This window comes from Nycticebus coucang, chromosome 21 (genome assembly GCF_027406575.1).
Source record: "Nycticebus coucang isolate mNycCou1 chromosome 21, mNycCou1.pri, whole genome shotgun sequence".
Classification (NCBI taxonomy): domain Eukaryota; kingdom Metazoa; phylum Chordata; class Mammalia; order Primates; family Lorisidae; genus Nycticebus; species Nycticebus coucang.
The window spans coordinates 32781088-32799962 of NC_069800.1; the positions used below are offsets into that span (position 1 = coordinate 32781088).

The following is an 18875-nucleotide window of genomic DNA, read 5'->3' on the forward strand; positions in this document are numbered from 1 at the left end:
CTTGCTCAGGCTGGTCTCAAACTCCTATATTCAAGCAATCCATTTTGCTCAGCCTCCCAGAGTGCCAGGATTCAGGTGTGAGCCATTGCGCCCAGCCAGTACTGCTATTTTAAAATTTTAAAGTATTATGGAGGTACAAATATTTTCTGGTTAGATGCCCTGCTTTTGTAATGCTTGAGTCATGGTTAAAAGTGTGCTCATCACCCAGATAGTGTTCATTGTACCGTTTTATAGGGTTTTACCCATCCTCTCCACCTCTCCCCCACAAATTTTAATATGTTTTCATTTTTATTAATTTCATTCCATTTTTAAAATTTATTTTTAGATTTCCTCTTTGATCCATGGATTGTTTAGTGAGTGTTGTCTAGTTCCCAAGTGCTTGGATATTTTCCTGTTGTCTTTCTGTTGTTGACATCTTGTTTGGTTGCTAGGCAACCAGTTTTTATTCTCTTTGAGCTTATGTGGCCCATCCCTAGCTTGCCTACTGGCATGTGGGTGTCACAATGGGAACTTAATGATGTCAGTGTTCTTTCTCCACTTACTTGATTCTGGGAATTGCCTCTCAACCTGCCCTTGTTTACCCCCCAGTCTCAGTAGAACCACACCTGTGAGTCCTTCCCTCCTTCCAGCTCCTGCTTCCCTCTCACCCCATCCCACCCACACTTGTCCATGGTAAATTGATTCCATGTTTGCACAACCTGAGGCTCAGAGCGGGTAACACAGCCACAGGTTAACAGCCCAGATGTACAGATGTGATAAGTAGGAGCAGAGAGAAATAGAGCCCCCAGCTGAGCAGCGAGGACTTGCGGACTAGATAAGGAAAGGCAAGGCCATGAAGCCTGAGGCCCTGAATGTGGGGATCAGGGCAGCAGGGAAGTAGACACTGGGATCTAAGAAGGTTAAGTTAGGGCCTGTGAATGGAAGCATGGCCAAGGAGCCCAGATGCTCCTGTTGCCTTGGCAGCTGGCACTAGGATCAGCCCCAGGGAGGCATTCAGTCCTTGTTCATGGAAGACCTGGTGGGAGTATTGTAGAGGGGAGCAGATAGCTGGTTAAGTGGGTCTTCCAGGCCCAGATTCTGTGTGACAAGCAGTGGGTATGATCAGAAAAGAGGATCCTTTCTATTTATTTTTATTTCTTTTCTTATTTTTTTAATAAAAAAAATTGTATTTACTTAGAAGCATTCAGAATGTCAACAAAACAGCTGCAACTTTTTTTTTTGCAATTACAGAGTGGTATTCAGTTAACAGAACAACAATTATTTCGTATAAGCTGCATCAGAGACAACTGAAGATGAAAAAACTACCATCCCCATATATAACTAATTTGTGCTGTGCACCAACAAGAACCTGCTTTAAATTTCCATGCCAATTTACAACCCCCATACTGTACCAGGCAAGGTTAGTGGCTATTGAAAATACCACCAGGACAGGGCTATCTAAAGACACATTCGGTAGTGTGTTAACTATACAAAAAAAGACACTGTACAGTTTAAAAACAAATCTTACACAGCCTTACATTTCAATTTTTTTCTTTAAAAGGAGTGAGTTGTGTACAGGGGGGTTAAATGCTTTATAGACAAGAAAAAAAAACTGCGCTAGAACCAACTTATTCATCATCATCATCTTCTTCTTCATCTTCATCTTCATCTTCCTCCTCCTCTTCATCCTCTTCGTCTTCCTCATCTTCCTCCTCTTCCTTCTTTTTCTTGCTTTTTTCAGCCTTGACGACTCCCTTTTTCGCTGCATCAGGCTTTCCTTTAGCTCGGTGTGCAGCAATATCCTTTTCGTATTTTTCCTTCAGCTTTGCAGCCTTCTTTTCATAAGGCTGCTTGTCATCCGCAGCAGTGTTATTCCACATCTCCCCCAGCTTCTTTGCAACATCACCAATGGATAGGCCAGGATGTTCTCCTTTGATTTTGGGGCGATACTTAGAACAGAACAAGAAAAAGGCCGAAGGAGGCCTCTTGGGTGCATTGGGATCCTTGAACTTCTTTTTTGTTTCCCCTTTAGGAGGGATATAGGTTTTCATTTCTCTTTCATAACAGGCCTTGTCCGCCTTTGCCATATCTTCAAATTTTCCTTTCTCTTTAGCAGACATGGTCTTCCACCTCTCTGAGCACTTCTTAGAAAACTCTGAGAAGTTGACTGAAGCATCTGGGTGCTTCTTCTTGTGCTCCTCCGGACAAGTTTGCACAAAGAATGCCTATGATGACATTTTGCCTCTCGGCTTCTTAGGATCTCCTTTGCCCATGTTTAGTTATTTTTCCTCAGCGAGGCACAGAGTCGCCCAGTGCCCGTCCGGCTCTCACTTGCCCCGGCGCTGTCTCTATGGAGCTCAATGTACTGCAATGGCTGTGAGAGCGGGAGCCAGACGCAGCCTCCTCACTCTCTCCGCTCTGTAACATTCTTATTTTTATTTCTTATTATACTTATACACTTGCATAAATACATGTACAATAGTCAACTTCTGAGAGGTTTTATTTTAAGAAATAACAACCTCTCCTTTGGCTTATTCCCATTACCTGCCCTTCTCCACCAAACTTTTCCTTTATTTTTTATTTTTTTATTTTTAAGAGATAAGGTCTTACTATAGTTGCCCAGGCTGGTCTCGAACTCCTGAACTTAAGTGATTCCCTTGGTTCAGCCTCCTCAGTAGCTGGGACTATAGGCACTGGCTCAGTTTCTCCTCTTCTAGTGGAGCTATAAAGATCTCCTCTCATGTCATCAGCCCATTCCCCACATCCCCAGCTCTGCTAGCTCCATTTCAAGGCATCCTGCTGTCCTGCCTACTGTTCTGTAAGTGGTTTGATCTCAGGGTTGTTACACTGTAGTTTGTTGCAACCTGTCCTTGCTCTGAAGTGATGTGATGTTTTCTGGTGAGTGTTCCCTGTAGGCCTTGCTTTGCCTTTCCTCTTCCGATTATTCATTTTGTTGTATTTTTATACTGCTCTTTAGCTCATTCTTTCTTGCTAACTTATCTCTGAATACTGTAAATTTTTCCCAACCTGGTTTTCAGGGGGACATAGGTGCAGATGCAATGCTATGGGCCAGGCTCTTGTGAATTATCACTGGAAATCAAGGTTTTTCTGTGTAAGTTTTTTTTCCTCTATCTTGAAAAGTGAAATGCAGCAGCTGATGTGAAGGAATCTATAAATTGTCTTTGTGAGGCAGAGAGAACTAATCAGGGTGTCCACACCAGTGCAGCCATCACTTGGCTCCAGAGATAGACTCCTGGGATTATTTCTGCAGTTTCCTCAGCAGCAATAAGTTATGTCAAAGCCAGTACAAGAAAGAAATTTATAAAGAGGAGAAATCAATAAAACTGAAAATAGAATAACAATAGAAAAAAAATAGGGGGCAAAGAATTTGTTCTTTGACAAGATCTACAAGACTGACAAACCTCTGGAAAGATAGGCAAAGAAAAAAGTGACTGATCTCTCTTAAATTATAAATTTTAGAGATTATAATATGCAAATTACTAATGTAGTCACATCCTTGGCAGCCACTAACCCGTGGTTCTCAATCAATTGCCTGTCTTTGTACTCTGCTTATGTACATGCAATCCTTTATACACTAGAAGCTCTATAAGTTGACCACCCAAGGGACTGTAACAAACTGGTCAATATACAGAGGTGGTCAACATAAGGACTGCTGTACTGATATGTACATGTGGTGCTTCTCTGATCTATGAAAATTAGGTCAACTTAAGGAGGTGGTCATTGCAGGTTCTACTGTATTCGCAAAGAATATATTGAATACTTTTGCATGTTTTTTAAATGCCTGTGTTGTTCTTCTAGCCTTCTGTCCCTTGCTTGAGACTTCCTTGTATATTGGAGCATGGAGTCACAGTTTGCAAATCTTTACTACTTAGGAGTATCCCACTGTGATGGCTCAACTGTATTCTATTTCTCCATTCTTCTGTTAATGTACACTTGAATTGTTTTTAGCTTCCAGGAGTGGACAGGTGGTATGACTGTCAACTGAATATTTTGTAGTTTTGCTGCTTTGAACAAGAATTACCTGTTGTCTAGGACACGTGTGCACAGTCCATCTAGCTGTGGAAATGCAGGGATATGGTTCCATGTTAAATTTCACTGAATAAGACCACACTTTGGACTCCTGCACTAATATTAACCCTTCACTTTTCACCCAGTGACAGGTAACTGTAGGACTATTCACAAGAAAAAAACCCTCTTTCTTGTCTAGCACAATAACTATTTTTAGTCATAGTAATAGTTCACCACCTAATCTTATTGTCTGTATTTATTTATTGTTGTTTATCCCTGCCTCTTAAAACATAAGTTCCAGGAGGCTGAGATATTTACCTTTCACCCTCGTCCCAGTGAATGGATTTTATATATTTTCTACATTTCTAGTCAACAAGCTCCTCCTATTCCACTTACTTGCAAATACTTTGGACTCCTGCACTAATATTAACCCTTCACTTTTCACCCAGTGACAGGTAACTGTAGGACTATTCACAAGAAAAAAACCCTCTTTCTTGTCTAGCACAATAACTATTTTTAGTCATAGTAATAGTTCACCACCTAATCTTATTGTCTGTATTTATTTATTGTTGTTTATCCCTGCCTCTTAAAACATAAGTTCCAGGAGGCAGAGATTTTATTTGCCTTTAATAAGCTATTTATTCCTGAGGGTCTAGAACAGTGTAAGGGCACCCAGGAGGTTCTCAATAAATGCTCTTGAAATTACTGAATGAATGAAACATGAAATAAATTAGAATTATTGAGGTAAAAATGCTAAGATATATAAGACCTTAGAACTATACGAACACTTGGCAGGAGGAGGCCCTGTGTCAAAAAGAAACTTGCACAGTTGTCTCAAAGCGCTCTGCTCCTGTCTCTCTTTTACATGGGTCAGATTCTCTGTTTAGGAACTCTTCTGGGCGTGGACTGTTAGTTTTGGTCATTTGATATTTTTCATTCCTTTCTACTCACTTCCATGTCCTCTTCCATTCTCAGGGAACTTTCTTGAGACCACAATAGTAAATCCATATAGTTTTAACCTGATCCCATATGAGTCAGTTACTGCCCTAAAAATCTTCTGTGCTCCACTTATTTATCCCCTCCCCTAACTCCTGACAACCACTGATCTTTTTTCTTCTTAAGGTAACCTCTTTTATTTATATAGAATTATACATTACAAACAGTCGGCGCCTGTAGCTCAGCAGCTAGGGCACCAGCCACATACAGCGGAGCTGGCAGGTTTGAATTCAGCCTGAGCCTGCCAGACAACAATGACAACTAGAACCAAAAAATAGCCGGGCGTTGTGGCAACACCTATAGTCTGAGCTACTTGGGAGGCTGAGGCAAGAGAATCAGTTAAGCCCAAGAGTTTGAGGTTGCTGTGAGCTGTGACGCCATAGCACTCTACCAGGGCAACATAGTGAGATTCTGTCTCAAAAAAAAAAAAAAAAGAATTATAAATTACAAACTTATTTTGTTTAATACTTTTAATTACCATGTGAAGCAGACATGCTAGAAGACATTAGCTCCATTTCACAGGCAGGAATGGAAACACTGTTCCCATATTTAGCATAAAACAGAGTGGGGATTTCAGCCCTGGTTTCCATGCTCACCACTGCCTTCCCCCCTGACTTTGTGATACATAAAATAATCTGACTTTACGGTGCTTTAAAATATAAGAGTAATATCTATAGCATCTATTTCTGGCAGGTTAACTCTGAAGCCAACCAACCTAATCAATAACCTCATAACTTGGCACATTTTAAGGCACTGTTAATGCCTCTAATGCAACTTTACGGCTGTGTTTAGGGCCCATGAGCCAAAACTGTAGCAAAGCTGATCTGAAAGGGCCAGGAACACAACGGCCAAGGATACTTCCAAATTTAACCTAAGCCTGGCACTTCCTCACCTACTGCTCAGATGACAAGATGAGGCAGCAAAGTGAAAGCCCACTTAGGACTGGACGCCAGTGAAAAACAAGCAAAATCAGACTGATGTCTTTCAGGATTAGCATCCTCAGAAGCCCTGTTGTTGGTCTACTACAATATTACCAGCAGGACAAAGGGCAATACCTTTGGAGTCTAGAATATGCAAGGAAAAGGTTAATTAAGCTGCCTGCAAGACTACCTAAAAAGCCAAATAGCCCTGATTTCACCCATGTCAAACCAAGAAAATGGTTCATTCCTTCCTGATCTTGGTTTTAAGGAGACAGCTGATCATTACAGAAAATAGGGCATTGCATCCTCCAGCCTGGGGACGGGGGTAGGGAGGAATGGTGCATTTCCCAGAGCTGAGGATGCAGTGGGTGATACAATCTGCCACTGTGAAGGGAAAAGTTATCTTGGTCAGCTTTGGTCTTCCCCAGGACAATGGAACCAGGGAATAGCAAGATCAGGGCTTGGGTGGCAAATCCTGGTAAAAGTAGGACTTCCTCATGTGAAGTGCAAAGGCCCACGGAGAGAAGAGTAAGCAAAATTTTGAGTATATGCATGTACCTAGCAAAGGGGGTTCTTTGTTGTCAAGCCCTGAACTAAAGAAAGGGAATAAACCAGTTACAGGCTAGGATACAAAAGCCACCAGATAACACAGCCAGCCACATCTGCGTGTTCTTAAACTTGGAACGTGGATTCACAGGACAGACAACTGGTCACTTGTTTGTGCACTCTGCTTCATAAAGGTATGTCAAGTCTTTTCAAAACAAAGCCTAGAGAATATCCAGGTTCAAATATGCCCCAGAGCTTGGTCCATTGTTGCAGGAATCTTAGGGATCCTTGTGTACATGCTTGGATCATTCATTCACCAATATTAAACCCCAGGATACCAGATCTGACAAAGCAGGACTCCTTTCTCCATGACATGTGCTAATTTCAGAGGTGGCAGCAAAGTGGAAAACACTGGAATTTTTCCTCAGAAGTGGACTGTGATGAGAGGTCCCTGTCATGAGCATAATCTCCTATATTTTCCCTGACTTTTCCCTTTGTTTTTCAAGACAGAGCAGAAATCATCTTTTCTGAAGATACGTTGTAACAATTCCCAAAACCAAAAATACATGTTCCCAGTGCACTGTGCTTTCAGATTTTCTGGGACTAGTTTAGCTGGTGGATGAGCTGACTGATACGTTGGCCCCAATAGCCAGGTGAGTCCATCTTCTTGAAGAAGCCCCTTTGTTCTTGGTAGCATAAGGGGCCACTAGGTGCTCCTCGATGACTGTTGTCAGAGGAATGGTCTCATTCTTGACCTTGGCTTGTCCACATTTCAATGAGTTCCCGGGCAGACTTCAGATTTATAAATCCCCAGGTCACATAAGATTCCACTATATGTAGCATTTTCAGGCTCTGAGGGGTGACGCTAATAAAGACACCACTGAAAATTTTCTTTAGGTGATGTCTTGCAATGGTCTTTTGCACCAGTAAACTCGCTCCATTAATCCTTTGGATGTGTACAACAAAGGCCAAGGAATGTTCATCTGGTAATTCCCAGGCATGAGGTTTCACTTCTAGGAGACAGAACTAAGGAGACAGTAAAAAGATCTGAGATGTTTGTCTGAGATGCACTGTGTCACGTTGCTGTTGCCAGGAATCATGCAGAAACAATTCTAGTCACTTAAACTTGAACTCTTTTCCTTTTCTCTGCTCCTTCTTTGCCAAAAGTGCCTGCTTTGCCTGGGTGACTTTGAGAGCTTGATAAGCCCACCTCTTTTCCAGGAGATTTTTCTGGAACCAAAGGGATCTTTTTCCTTTCCTCTTGCTCCACCATCTTTCTAGTGCTCCCACTGATCTTTTTACTGTCTCTTTAATTTTGCCTTTTCCGGAATGTCATCTAGTTGTAATCATACAGTATGTAGGGTTTTTAGACTGGCTACTTTCACTTAGTAGCATGCATTAAATCTTTCTCCATGTCTTTTCAGGGCTTGACAGTTCATTTCTTTTGAGTTTTGAATACTGTTCTAGTATCTGGATGTACCACAGTTTATTTTTTCATTAACTTACTAAAGGACATGTTGGGTGCTTCCAAGTTTGGGTAATTATGAATAAAGATGCCATAAACACTAGTGTGCAAGGGGTCCTGTGGACTTAAGTTTTTCCTCTCCTTTGGATAAATATCAAGGAGTGTAATTGCTGCATCATTTGGTAAATGCATGTTTAGTTTCACAAGAAATTGTCCCTGTCTTCCGATGTGAATGTGCCATTTCGCATTCCATCAGCAATGAGACTTCCTGTTGCTCCACATCCTCGCCAGCATTTGGTGTTGTCTGTGTTCTGGATTTTAGCCATTCCAATAGGTATGTATTGATATCTCACTGATGTTTAAATTTCCAGTCCGCTAATGTCCTATGATGATGTCGAACATCTTTTCATAGACTTATTTTCCGTTTGTATATCTTCCTTGGTGAGGTGTTTGGCTCATTTTCAAATCAGTTTTCAATTATTGTTGAGTTTTTAAGAGTTCTTCATATATTTTGAATAACAGTCCTATATTAGATATGTCTTTGGCAATGTTCTTTTCCCTCCAGTCTGTGGCTTGTCTTGTCATTTTCTTGACATTGTCTTCTGCAGAAAAGAAGTTTTTGATTTTAACAAAGCCCATCTTATCAATTATTTCTTTCTTGTATCATCCCTTTGATGTTGTATCTACTAAGTCACATCATACTTAAGATCATATACCATGGGGTCCAACTTGTGTTCTGTGAGTCACATACAGATTAAGGGAGGATTTTTGGCTCATCTGTGGTGGTGGCTATCATGAAAATTATGCATGGATCATTTTTTTTTTTTGCTCATTAGATTTTGTTAGTGTTTGTGTATTTAATGTGTGGCCCAAGGCAACTCTTCTTCTTCTAATGTAGTCCTGAGAACCCAAAAGGTTAGACACTCTGATAGACTTTCTTTCATGTTATCTTTTTTTTATTTTAAGAGGCAGGGTCTTGCCATTCTTGCCCAGCCAGCCAGTGGCCTGGCTCCCCTCCCTGGCCCCCCCCCCCCCAGGCAGGTGGAATGCCCTGAGGAGGCGGGGAGGGAGGGTTGAGCCAATGGCAAGCCTGCCACAATGCTAAACTTCTGCACTGCTCCCAACTGCATGTGGAAGAGTGTGCAGTCCAACCTGGCTTTCTTCGGGTTCCCGTGGGATGTGGTCAGATGCCAGAAGTGGGTGGAGAATTGTAGGAGAACAGACTTAGAAGATAAAACACCTGATCAACTAAATAAATATTATCAATGATGTGCCAAACACTTTGAGACCTCTATGATTTGTAGAACCAGTGAAGATGAAATCAGGACCCTGAAACAGAAAAAAAACTGATGAAACTTCTGAACAAGAACGAAAATATAAAGAAATCAGGAACAGCAATGTTCAGAACCCCAGTGCACAAGAGAGGGAGTGAAGAATAGGTTGAGGGCATTTTACCTCTAACCCTTGTAGAGAAGGAAAACAAAGAATAAAATCTCAATTTGAAATCTTGATTGTTATGGGAAAACAGAACATATCTCTAGATGGACCTTAGGCTGATGAACTCCCAGAAGGTCTCTTTACTCCTGAACTTTCAAGCACAGCCGGAGAGCTGGATACATTCTGGGGAAAAGGTCCTGAGAAAGCACTTTGAGACGACAGAGGTTAACATGTTTTGTTCAAAAATACAGCAGAAATGGATGCTAGAGATCTCTAAGAGCTGTAATCGGGAAGAAACTCTCATGCTTCTTTCCCCTTATCACAGATGATGTAGTGGACATAGCAGGGGAGGAGGTTTGTGGATGAATCTCACAACCTCAGAGAGGAATCTAAGGGCTTCCTGCCTTATGAAGCCATTACAGAAATTTTGGCTGTGAAATTTCACACTATAATAACTGAGAAGTGGGGGTTAAATATGGAGTATTGGTGTGGTGAGGCTTACATTGTGTCCAGTGGATTTTCTTCCAAAATGAAAGTTGTTGCTTCTAGAGAAGTATGCCCAAACTCTCTACACATTTCACTCTTCCTGTGCCTTAAATATATAGTTGGCAAAATCAGTGCCTGTTATGGGAGTATCTGTTGGATTGGGAACAATTGAGGAAGTTTGTTCTTTTTTTCCATTGAGCACCACAACTGCTTTTAGAACTTGACAATGTAATTTCTGTTCTTTTTCAGAACAGTGAAGAAAGAGCTAAAGAACGGAAGAAAATTTGCCATTCTCAGTGGACACGAAGGCATGATGCTTTTGAAGTTTTAGTGGACCTCCTGCAAGCACTTGTTTTATGTTTAGATGGTATAAATAGTGACACAACTATTAAATGGAATAATTGTATAGCTGGCCAAGCATTTGTCCTCTGTAGTGCAGTAACAGATTTTGATTTCATTGTTACTATTGTTCTTAAAAATGTCTCCTCTTTCACAAAGGCCTTTGGGAAAAATCTCCAGGGGTAAACCTTGGATGTCTTCTTTGCAATACTGCATCCACTCAATGAAGTGATGGAAAATATTGAAGTTTATCATGAGTTTTGGTTTGAGGAAACCACAAACTTGATATTCAAATGAAGCTCCCTGGGAAATTCCACAGAGCTCAGCAAGGTATCTTGGAACCTCAACTAACTTCTAAGAGTTATTGTAAAAGAAACTCTAAGTGTTCTAACAGGGGAACACATTATTCAGGAACTTAAAGATGTATTTTCAGAGCAGCGTCTCAGAGCTCTTAAATGCTTTGCTGTAGTACCCTCAGTCATGGGTCAACCCAAATTCAATACATCAGAGGAATACCAAGCTGACATGTTTAGAAGTGATTGACCCAATCCTGATATACCCTTAGCCAAATTTTATTGTTGGAGAATCAAATGGAAACACAGAGGAAAAGACATTGAGCTTCCATCCACCACATATGAAGCCTTTCACCTGCCTGATGTCAAGTTTTTTCCTAATGTGTATGCATTGCTGAAGGTCCTGGGTATTCTTTCTGTGATGAAGGTTGAGAATGAGCCTTATTAAAATGGATGAAAGCATCTCAAAGGATACTTGAGGAACACTTTGATAGACCAAAGGCAAGTAACTTGGCTTTGCCTAACATAAATTTTGATATTAAACACGATCTGGATTTAATGATAGACACATATATCAAACTCTATACAACCAAGTCAGAGCTTCCTGCAGAGAATTCAGAAACTGTTGAAAACACCTAAGAGGCTCAAATGGCTAAGGCGCCAGCTATATACACCTGAGCTGAAAGGTTCAAATCCAGCCTGGGCCCACCAAACAACAATGATGGCTGCAACCAAAAATAGCTGGGCGTTGTGGCTGGCGCCTGTAGTCCCAGCTACTTGGAAGGCAGAAGCAAGAGAATCGCTTGAGCCCAGGAGTTGGAGGTTGCTGTGAGCTGTGATGCTACAGCACTCTACCCAGGGTGACAGCTTGAGGCTCTGTAAGAAGAAGAAGAAGAGGAGGAGGAGGAGGAGGAGGAGAAGAAGAAGAAGAAGAAAATACCTAAGAGACCTTCAATATTTTCAAAGGCTTTCTCTTGTATTTGATACTTGAAAGAAGAGCTGTAGTTATAGGTAGGCCATTTAATCACTAAAATCTTTGCCTATAGGCCTCCACTGAATACTTTAGCTATTGGTAATCTACCTATTTGAATGGCCCCTGTTGAACCCTCAGGCTTTGAAGACCTGTGTGTTCTTCCAGAAGACAACATTAAAAGTACCATGTGTCACTTTTTTGTGATCTCTGCTACTAGCACTATTAAATTGTTTTAGTTAAGTAATTTTAGACATAACACTACCATGGAAGACCCATGTCAGGTATTGAGTGGTTGATTCTTTGAAGAAATAAATTTTTAGGAAGTATGATAGGAAGGAATACTTTTTATAAAATGTTACAATGACTGGAATATTATGCACCCTTAAAGAAAGATGGAGACTTTACCTCTTTCATGATTACATAGATGGAGCTGGAACAGATTCTTCTTAGCAAAGTATCTCAGGAATGGAAGAAAAAGTATCCAATGTACTCAGCCCTACTATGAAACTAATTTATAGCTTTCATATGAAAGCTATAACCCAGTTATAACCTAAGAATATGGGGAAAGGGTAGGGGGAGATGGGTGGAGGGAGGGTAATTGGTGGGACCACACCTACGGTGCGTCTTACAAGGGTACATGTGAAATTTACTAAATGTAGAATATAAATGTCTTAACACAATAAGTAAGAAAATGCCAGGAAGGCTATGTTAACTAATGTGATGAAAATATGTCAAATTGTATATAAAACCAGTGTATGGTGCCCCACAATTGCATTAATGTACACAGCTATGATTTAATAAAAAAATAAATTAATTTAAAAAAATGTTACAATGAAGCCAACGATTGACCTTTGACTAATAGAAGTTTTAAATATGTTAAAAATCTGTGGATAGTTAAAAAGAAATCACCAGAGAGAAGCTTGTGAGCTCACCAATGGAGGATTTCGGCATACATTTTGTCTTTATCAACTGAACTTAAAGGAACAAGCTTGAATGGAAGAGCTTGCTGATGACCATCCTCTTCTGGCTTGAAAAGTTTCAGCTGAGAGACCTGCAGTCATTCTAATATTTTTCCCCTTGTAGTTTATGATTTTCTTATGTCTGGCTGCTTGCAGAATTTGCTCCTTCATATTGACTTTGGCAAAGTTAATTACAATGTGTGTAGGATATGTTTTATTTGGACTGAGTTGTGCTGGCATTCTGAAACTATCTGCTATCTAAATTTTTGTATCCAGTGTACTCAGTTCTATTATGAAACTGCTATATAATCACCCACACTTTCATATGAAAGATAAAACACAGCTATAGCCCAGGATGAAGGAGGGAAGAGGAGGCTGAGGAGGGGAGAAGGGAGGTGGGGTCCAGGTAGGATAAACCGTGGGACCTAACCTATTGCATATTGCAAGGGTACATGTTAAATCTATTAAGAGTAGAGTATAAATGTCTTAACAAAATAATTAAGTGAGGAGAAGGCTATGTTAACCAGTTTGATGTAAGCATTCCAAATTGTATATAAAATCAGCACATTGTACCCCATAAATGCATTAATGTATACAGTTATGATTTAATAAAAAAGTTGTTAGGAAGAAAAAATAAATTTCATAACTTCAAAAAATAAATAAATAAATTTATTTCTTCTATTAAAAAAAAAAAAACCTACTGTTGCTATTCCCCCTGGAGTTGTCGCTGTTTACATTCCATTGTTGATCATGTTCTCCGTACACTTTTTAGCAGCCTTTCTGTTTCATGATTGACAGAGTCAGAGGCCATGGGTACTGACAACCAACTTGACTGTTTTCTTCTTTTTCCATGACTTTATATACTGCCTTGTCTTGTTTTATAAACAAAACCTGGAAAAGCTACAAAAATAAATGTTTTGTGATTTATCTAGAAATAACATGGAGAATATTGCTGTTATTTTTGGTGAAGAAAATCAGGTTTGTATAATTTATTTCAATCTAAATAAAATGTGAAGTTTGGTTATGAAAAATAAGAGGTAGAAGAGGCAGGGTCTTGTCTGTCACCAATGTTGGAATGCAATAGTGTGATTATAGATCATTGTAGTCTTAAGCCTCAAGTAATCTTCTGGCCTTAACTTCCCAAATAGCTGGAACTAAAGGTGCACACACGGACACCCAGCTAATGTTTCTTCTTCTCTTCTTCCTCCTCCTACTTTTAGAGATGAAGTCTCACCGTGTTGCCCAGGCTGGTCTTGAACTCCTGACCTCAAGCAATCCTTTCTCCCTCGGCCTCCCAAGTAGCTGAAATTACAGGGATGAGCCACTGTGCAGCCCAGCTCTTTTATGTTATCTTGTAAGAGTTTGATAGTTTCACATTTTACATTTAGGTGTATGATCCATCTTGAGTTTTTGTGAAGGACATAAGGTCTGTGTCTATTTTTTGCATTTTTTTATTGTTTTGGGTTAACTGAGGGTACAACAAATTAGGTTACATTGCTTGCATTTATTAAGGAAAACCCCTCTTATAATTGTGTCATACCCCCAAGATGTGTGCCATACACTCTAACATTGTGCCCATTAAGTTGGAGCACATCTATCCCCCAACCTCTTCCCCTCTCCCTGCTCCCTATTATTCCCCCATTCCCTACCTTAAACTGATTTGAGTTCTTCTCTCATGTGGGCATGTATTAGATTGTCTACTGGTTTCATATTAGAATCGACTAAGTTGGGCTCGGTCCCATAGCTTAGTGAGTAGGGCACCAGCCACATACACCAAGGCTGGTGGGTTCGAGCATGGCCCAGGCCTATGAAACAACAACGAATTACAACTGCAACTAAAAGATAGCTGGGCATTGTTTTGGGCCCCTTAGTCCCAACTACTTGGGAGGCTGAAGCAAAAGAATCGCTTAAGCCTAAGAGTTTGAGGTTGCTGTGAGCTGTGATGCCATGGCACTCTACCAAGGGCCACATAATAAGACTGTCTCAAAAAAAAAACAAAAAAACGACTAACTTGGATGCTTGCTTCTCCGTTCTTGTGATACTTTACTAAGAAGAATGCATTCCAACTCTATCCAGGTTAACACAAAAGATGTAAATTCTCCACCTGTATACATGTACCCCGGCTTGTTAATCCATTCCAGGATAGGTGGGAATTTAAAGTCTATGTCTTGATTCCTTTTTTGCACGTGGATGTCCAGTCATTCCGGCACCATTTGTTAGAAAAGCTATCTTTGCTCCATTGTACTGCTTTTCCTTCTTTGTCAAAGATGAGTTGAGTATATTTCTGTGGGTCTATCTCTGAGATCTCTATTCTGTTCCATTGATCTGTTTGTCTGTTCTTTCACCGTAGCTTTATAGTAAGTTTTGAAGTCAGGTAGTGTCAGTTTCTAACTTCTCTTTCAGTAACCATGTTGGCTGTTCTGGGTCTTCTGCCTCCACACATAAACTATAGGGTCAGTTTGTCAATATCCACAAAGTAACTTGCTGGGATTTTAATTGGAGTTGCATTGAATCTAGAAAGTTGGGAAGAACTCACATCTGACAATATTGAATCTTCTTATCCATGAACATGAACTATCTCTCCATTTATTTAATTCTTTAATTTTTCTCATAAGTTTTATAGTTTTTCCCCATGTGTATCTTGTACATGTGTGTTTTTTAAAGATTAATACCTATGTGCACCTAATGAAAATGAGATCGTGTTTTTAATTTCAAATGATGCTTGTTCATTGCTGGTCTGACCATCTCCTCTTAATGTTCACTGAGTATCTCAAATTCAATCTCCCAAATATCTGATCTTCTCCCCTTTTGTAATGTCTGCTACAATGAAAAGCACAGGGGGTCCTATTTGTGTTTGCGTATCAGAGTCAGGCATCCTGCCTGGCATGGTAGATATTGAGTATGTGTGGAGAGTATCAGTGAACAAACCAACAAGCTAAAAGAATCAAGAGCAGGGTCAGGTTTCAGTGAAGGCAGAATTGGGCAACTGTAATGGAGTAACAGAGGGCTTTCAGGGAGGCACCAGAAAACTGCTATAGGAAATATGTGAAAAAAAAATCCTTATATTTAAGTTGGGTCTGTGGGATTGCATATGGAATAGCTATAGAAGGAAACATGAGTATTAGTGGTTTGGGATTAGAGTGATGTATATAAGGAATTAGGAAACTGAGAATATGCATTGGAGATTGGTGGAGGAATTTTTAGGCCTTGGCATAAGAAACCAAGGGGACATGTCGGGGAAGGCCCCAAGTGGTGATAAGGCTGTTGTGAGAAGAGATGGAACTCATCTCTTGAGTTGAGTTGGTGATCCTCAACTACCAGCACTCAGTAAGTATCCTGCACTTAGCACCACAAAACAGTTGTTTCTGGAGGTGGGATGTGAAGTCCATATGGCAGTAATTATGAGAAAGCAGCCAGTGCATCGTCTATGTGGCCAGGACAACAACCACATGGCTAGAATGGGGCCATGACCTTAAATTCTAGCCCAGAGGCCCAAGGAAATGGCCACTCCAGCACCAGCAGTGGTCAGCAATGTCCAGCAATGGGGGGCTCTCCTTTGGAGATCCCACCCAGCACCTCTGAGATGCTGTAGGGGGCGAGTGGCTTCAGAGGACCTACCTATTACCAGAGCATCTGGCACCTGCCCTGCCTGGCACACTGATGATCATGGGCAGCGGCCACATGGAGCCCCATGGGAAAAGGAAGGACAAGAAGGTGTGGGCAGCCTGTGGCTCTACCTCCGTGTGCAGACAACATATGTTCTCAGTGATCAGAGATGCCAAGGACATGAACACACTGCAGCATAAGCCGTGTCCTGATATGAATGTCCAGAGACTCCACTTGCTCACAAACACACAGGGGCACAGTCCCCTCCTGCTCAGAGCAGCAGGTGCCAGGAACATCAGGTCAGAGTGAGGGGCCTTGGGCCTGAGCTGGGGCTGGAATTCTCCACCAGCCTGGTAGTAAAAGGACACCCCCCTCACCCTCATGGTCCCATACAGGGACTGCTCTGGAGGGATGTCTGGGTGGAGCAGAGCCCCACCTGGAGTTCCGAGGGCCACCCTGACCCTGACCCTTCTCCATGACAACCTCATCCCTGCCCAGGCCCTGGCCTGCCCCTCAGGTGCCTTCACACCTTGGGCTTTGGGGAGCAGGAGTGAAACAGATTTAGTGATGTTTATCCTGGCCCCTTCCTTACCTTCTGGAAACTATCCTTAGTGTAGTGGCTCCTAACATCTTTGAATTTGAAAACAGTGATCTTTTGGTTTGTTTAACACTGAGTCTCAATCTGTCACCCTGGAGTGCCGTGGTATTATAGCTCACAGCAACCTCAAACTCCTAGGCTTAAGCAATCCTCTTGCCTTGGCCTCTCGTGTAGCTGGGATTATAGGCGTGTGCCTCTATGCCCAGCTGGTTTTTCTATTTTTAGTTAGAGACAGGGTCTCATGGTTGCTCAGGCTGGTCTTGAACTCCTGAGCTCAAGCAATCTACCCACCTAAGCCTCCCAGAGTGCTAGGATTACAAGCATGAGCCACCGCACCTGGCCTAAAACAGTGACTTTTGAGAGCAAGGTAATTACTATGTGTCCTCTCATTATTCAAAGACAAATATATTCCAAGGACCATAGAGGTCTCTGTGGAGCTCATCTGTGTGCCTCACATCAAGAACCTTCCAGATACAGCTCCCATCCTGAAGCCTGCAGGGACTTGCAGAGGAGAGCTGGATGGTCTCTGGGTCCAGAACGGGTCAGAGCCTGGGGACAGAGCCAGCAAGCATCCACCGCATGGTAGCCCCTGTCCCCTCTTCTTCCTCCAGGCCCCTCAGGTCTGTCTGGTGACAGTCCACTGGTCCCAGCCAGCGGGTCATCCCATTGGTCATGTGGACTGGGCTGCTCAGCCAATCAGAATCAACTGGCAGTTGGCTTTTGGAGATGAAGCAGTTAAACTGACAAGACCCCCACAGCCTCATCACACAGCACAGTATCTCAGCGAGTCAGGATTGTTTTGTCAGGACTCGAGACTCATCTGTTGTGGTCACTCAGGGGGAAAGTTGGTGGAATATTCATGGTCAGGGAGGTGATCCATGTCCAGCAGGGTCAGGCCACTCAGGAACAAAGACGGTGTCTTCCCCAGGTCCTGGACAGGAACAGAAGCCTGACTGCTCGGGAGCCAGCAGAGGAGCTTCTGTGGATGGGGAGAGCCTCCATCAGCCTGGTAAGAGGTGACTCCACGAGGCTGGGCCCCCTCCCTGTAACCCCAGGGCAGGCCTCCTCAGGGCACACTGGGGACAGGCTGAGCTGGAAAGAGGAACGAGATGGAGCTCTGAGCACAGGGATTAGGCAATATCCTGGGGTTGGAGCTGTGGGGGTGGGGGAGGGTGTCAGCTGTCTTCTGGAGAGTGAGATGTCACCTACTCATGGTCTGAACCTTGACTGTGGCTTCCCAAATTCTTTCTGGTGGCACAAGTGAAGGTGCCATGGGAGTCCTGGCCTGGCTGGGAAGAGCCCCTGGTGCTGAGCTCAAGTTCAGCCTTGTATACCCTCAGCCTGCTGTGCCCAGCATGGGCCCTTGGGAGAGTGGCTGCAGGGGCATTAACTCACCTGGTGACATCCCAGTTCTCACTTCAGGCAGCAAGGCCTTCTCTGCAGGCCTCCATTTCCTTATAGCCAACGTCAGGAAGAGCCTCTCCCTTGGGGGGTACCTACAAGTCAAGCACAGCTCTCCGCTGGGGGTCCCACAATTGTAAGCACATGTTTCCCCTGGGGGGCCCATGAGTGCAAGCACAGCTATCCCCTAGGTTGACCCGTGAGTGCAAGCATAGCTCTCCCCTGGAGGCACACACAAGTGCAAGCCCAGCTCTTCCCTTGGGGTACCCCTAAGTGTAAGCCCAGCTCTCCCCTGTGGGGGGTCTGTGAGTGCAAGCATATATCTTCGCTGGGGGGCCCATGAGTGCAAGCACAGCTCTCCCCTAGTTTGACCCGTGAGTGCAAGCACAGCTCTCCCCTAGTTTGACCCGTGAGTGCAAGCACAGCTCTCCCCTGGGGGCACCCACAAGTGCAAGCCCAGCTCTTCCCCTGGGGGCCCCCTGAATGTAACCACAGCTCTCCCCAGCAGGGACCCCAGAGGGCCAGCACAGTTCCTTTTGAGTAGCCAAGTGATGTGCTCCTATGGACTGCCCTTGGGACCAGATACTCCCCACTGTATCCACCAGGGCCCCAGGCTAGTGGCTGACAGTGGGAGGATGCCAGCTGTTTCCCAACAGCCTGAGTCACCTTCACCTACAGGTGTCAGATGAGAAAACTGAACTTAGATAGGTTCTGCCAGGGCTGCCTTTGTCCCCTCTGGGGTCGTCAGTGAGATGCTCTGTTTTAAGTGACCAGACAAAAACACATAATACGGAAAAACACCATCACTGCCATGATTTCAAACGAGAACAACTGATGCAATGGGGTCT

General features: G+C 42.7%; 2 pseudogenes; one reads left to right on the forward strand and one right to left on the reverse strand.

The window, feature by feature from the left end:
* Positions 1 to 7073: 7073 nt before the first annotated feature.
* LOC128574071 (60S ribosomal protein L7-like 1) lies at positions 7074 to 7749 on the reverse strand (annotated as a pseudogene).
* Positions 7750 to 9033: 1284 nt separating this feature from the next.
* On the forward strand, positions 9034 to 10383 carry LOC128573483 (52 kDa repressor of the inhibitor of the protein kinase-like; annotated as a pseudogene).
* Positions 10384 to 18875: the final 8492 nt, after the last annotated feature.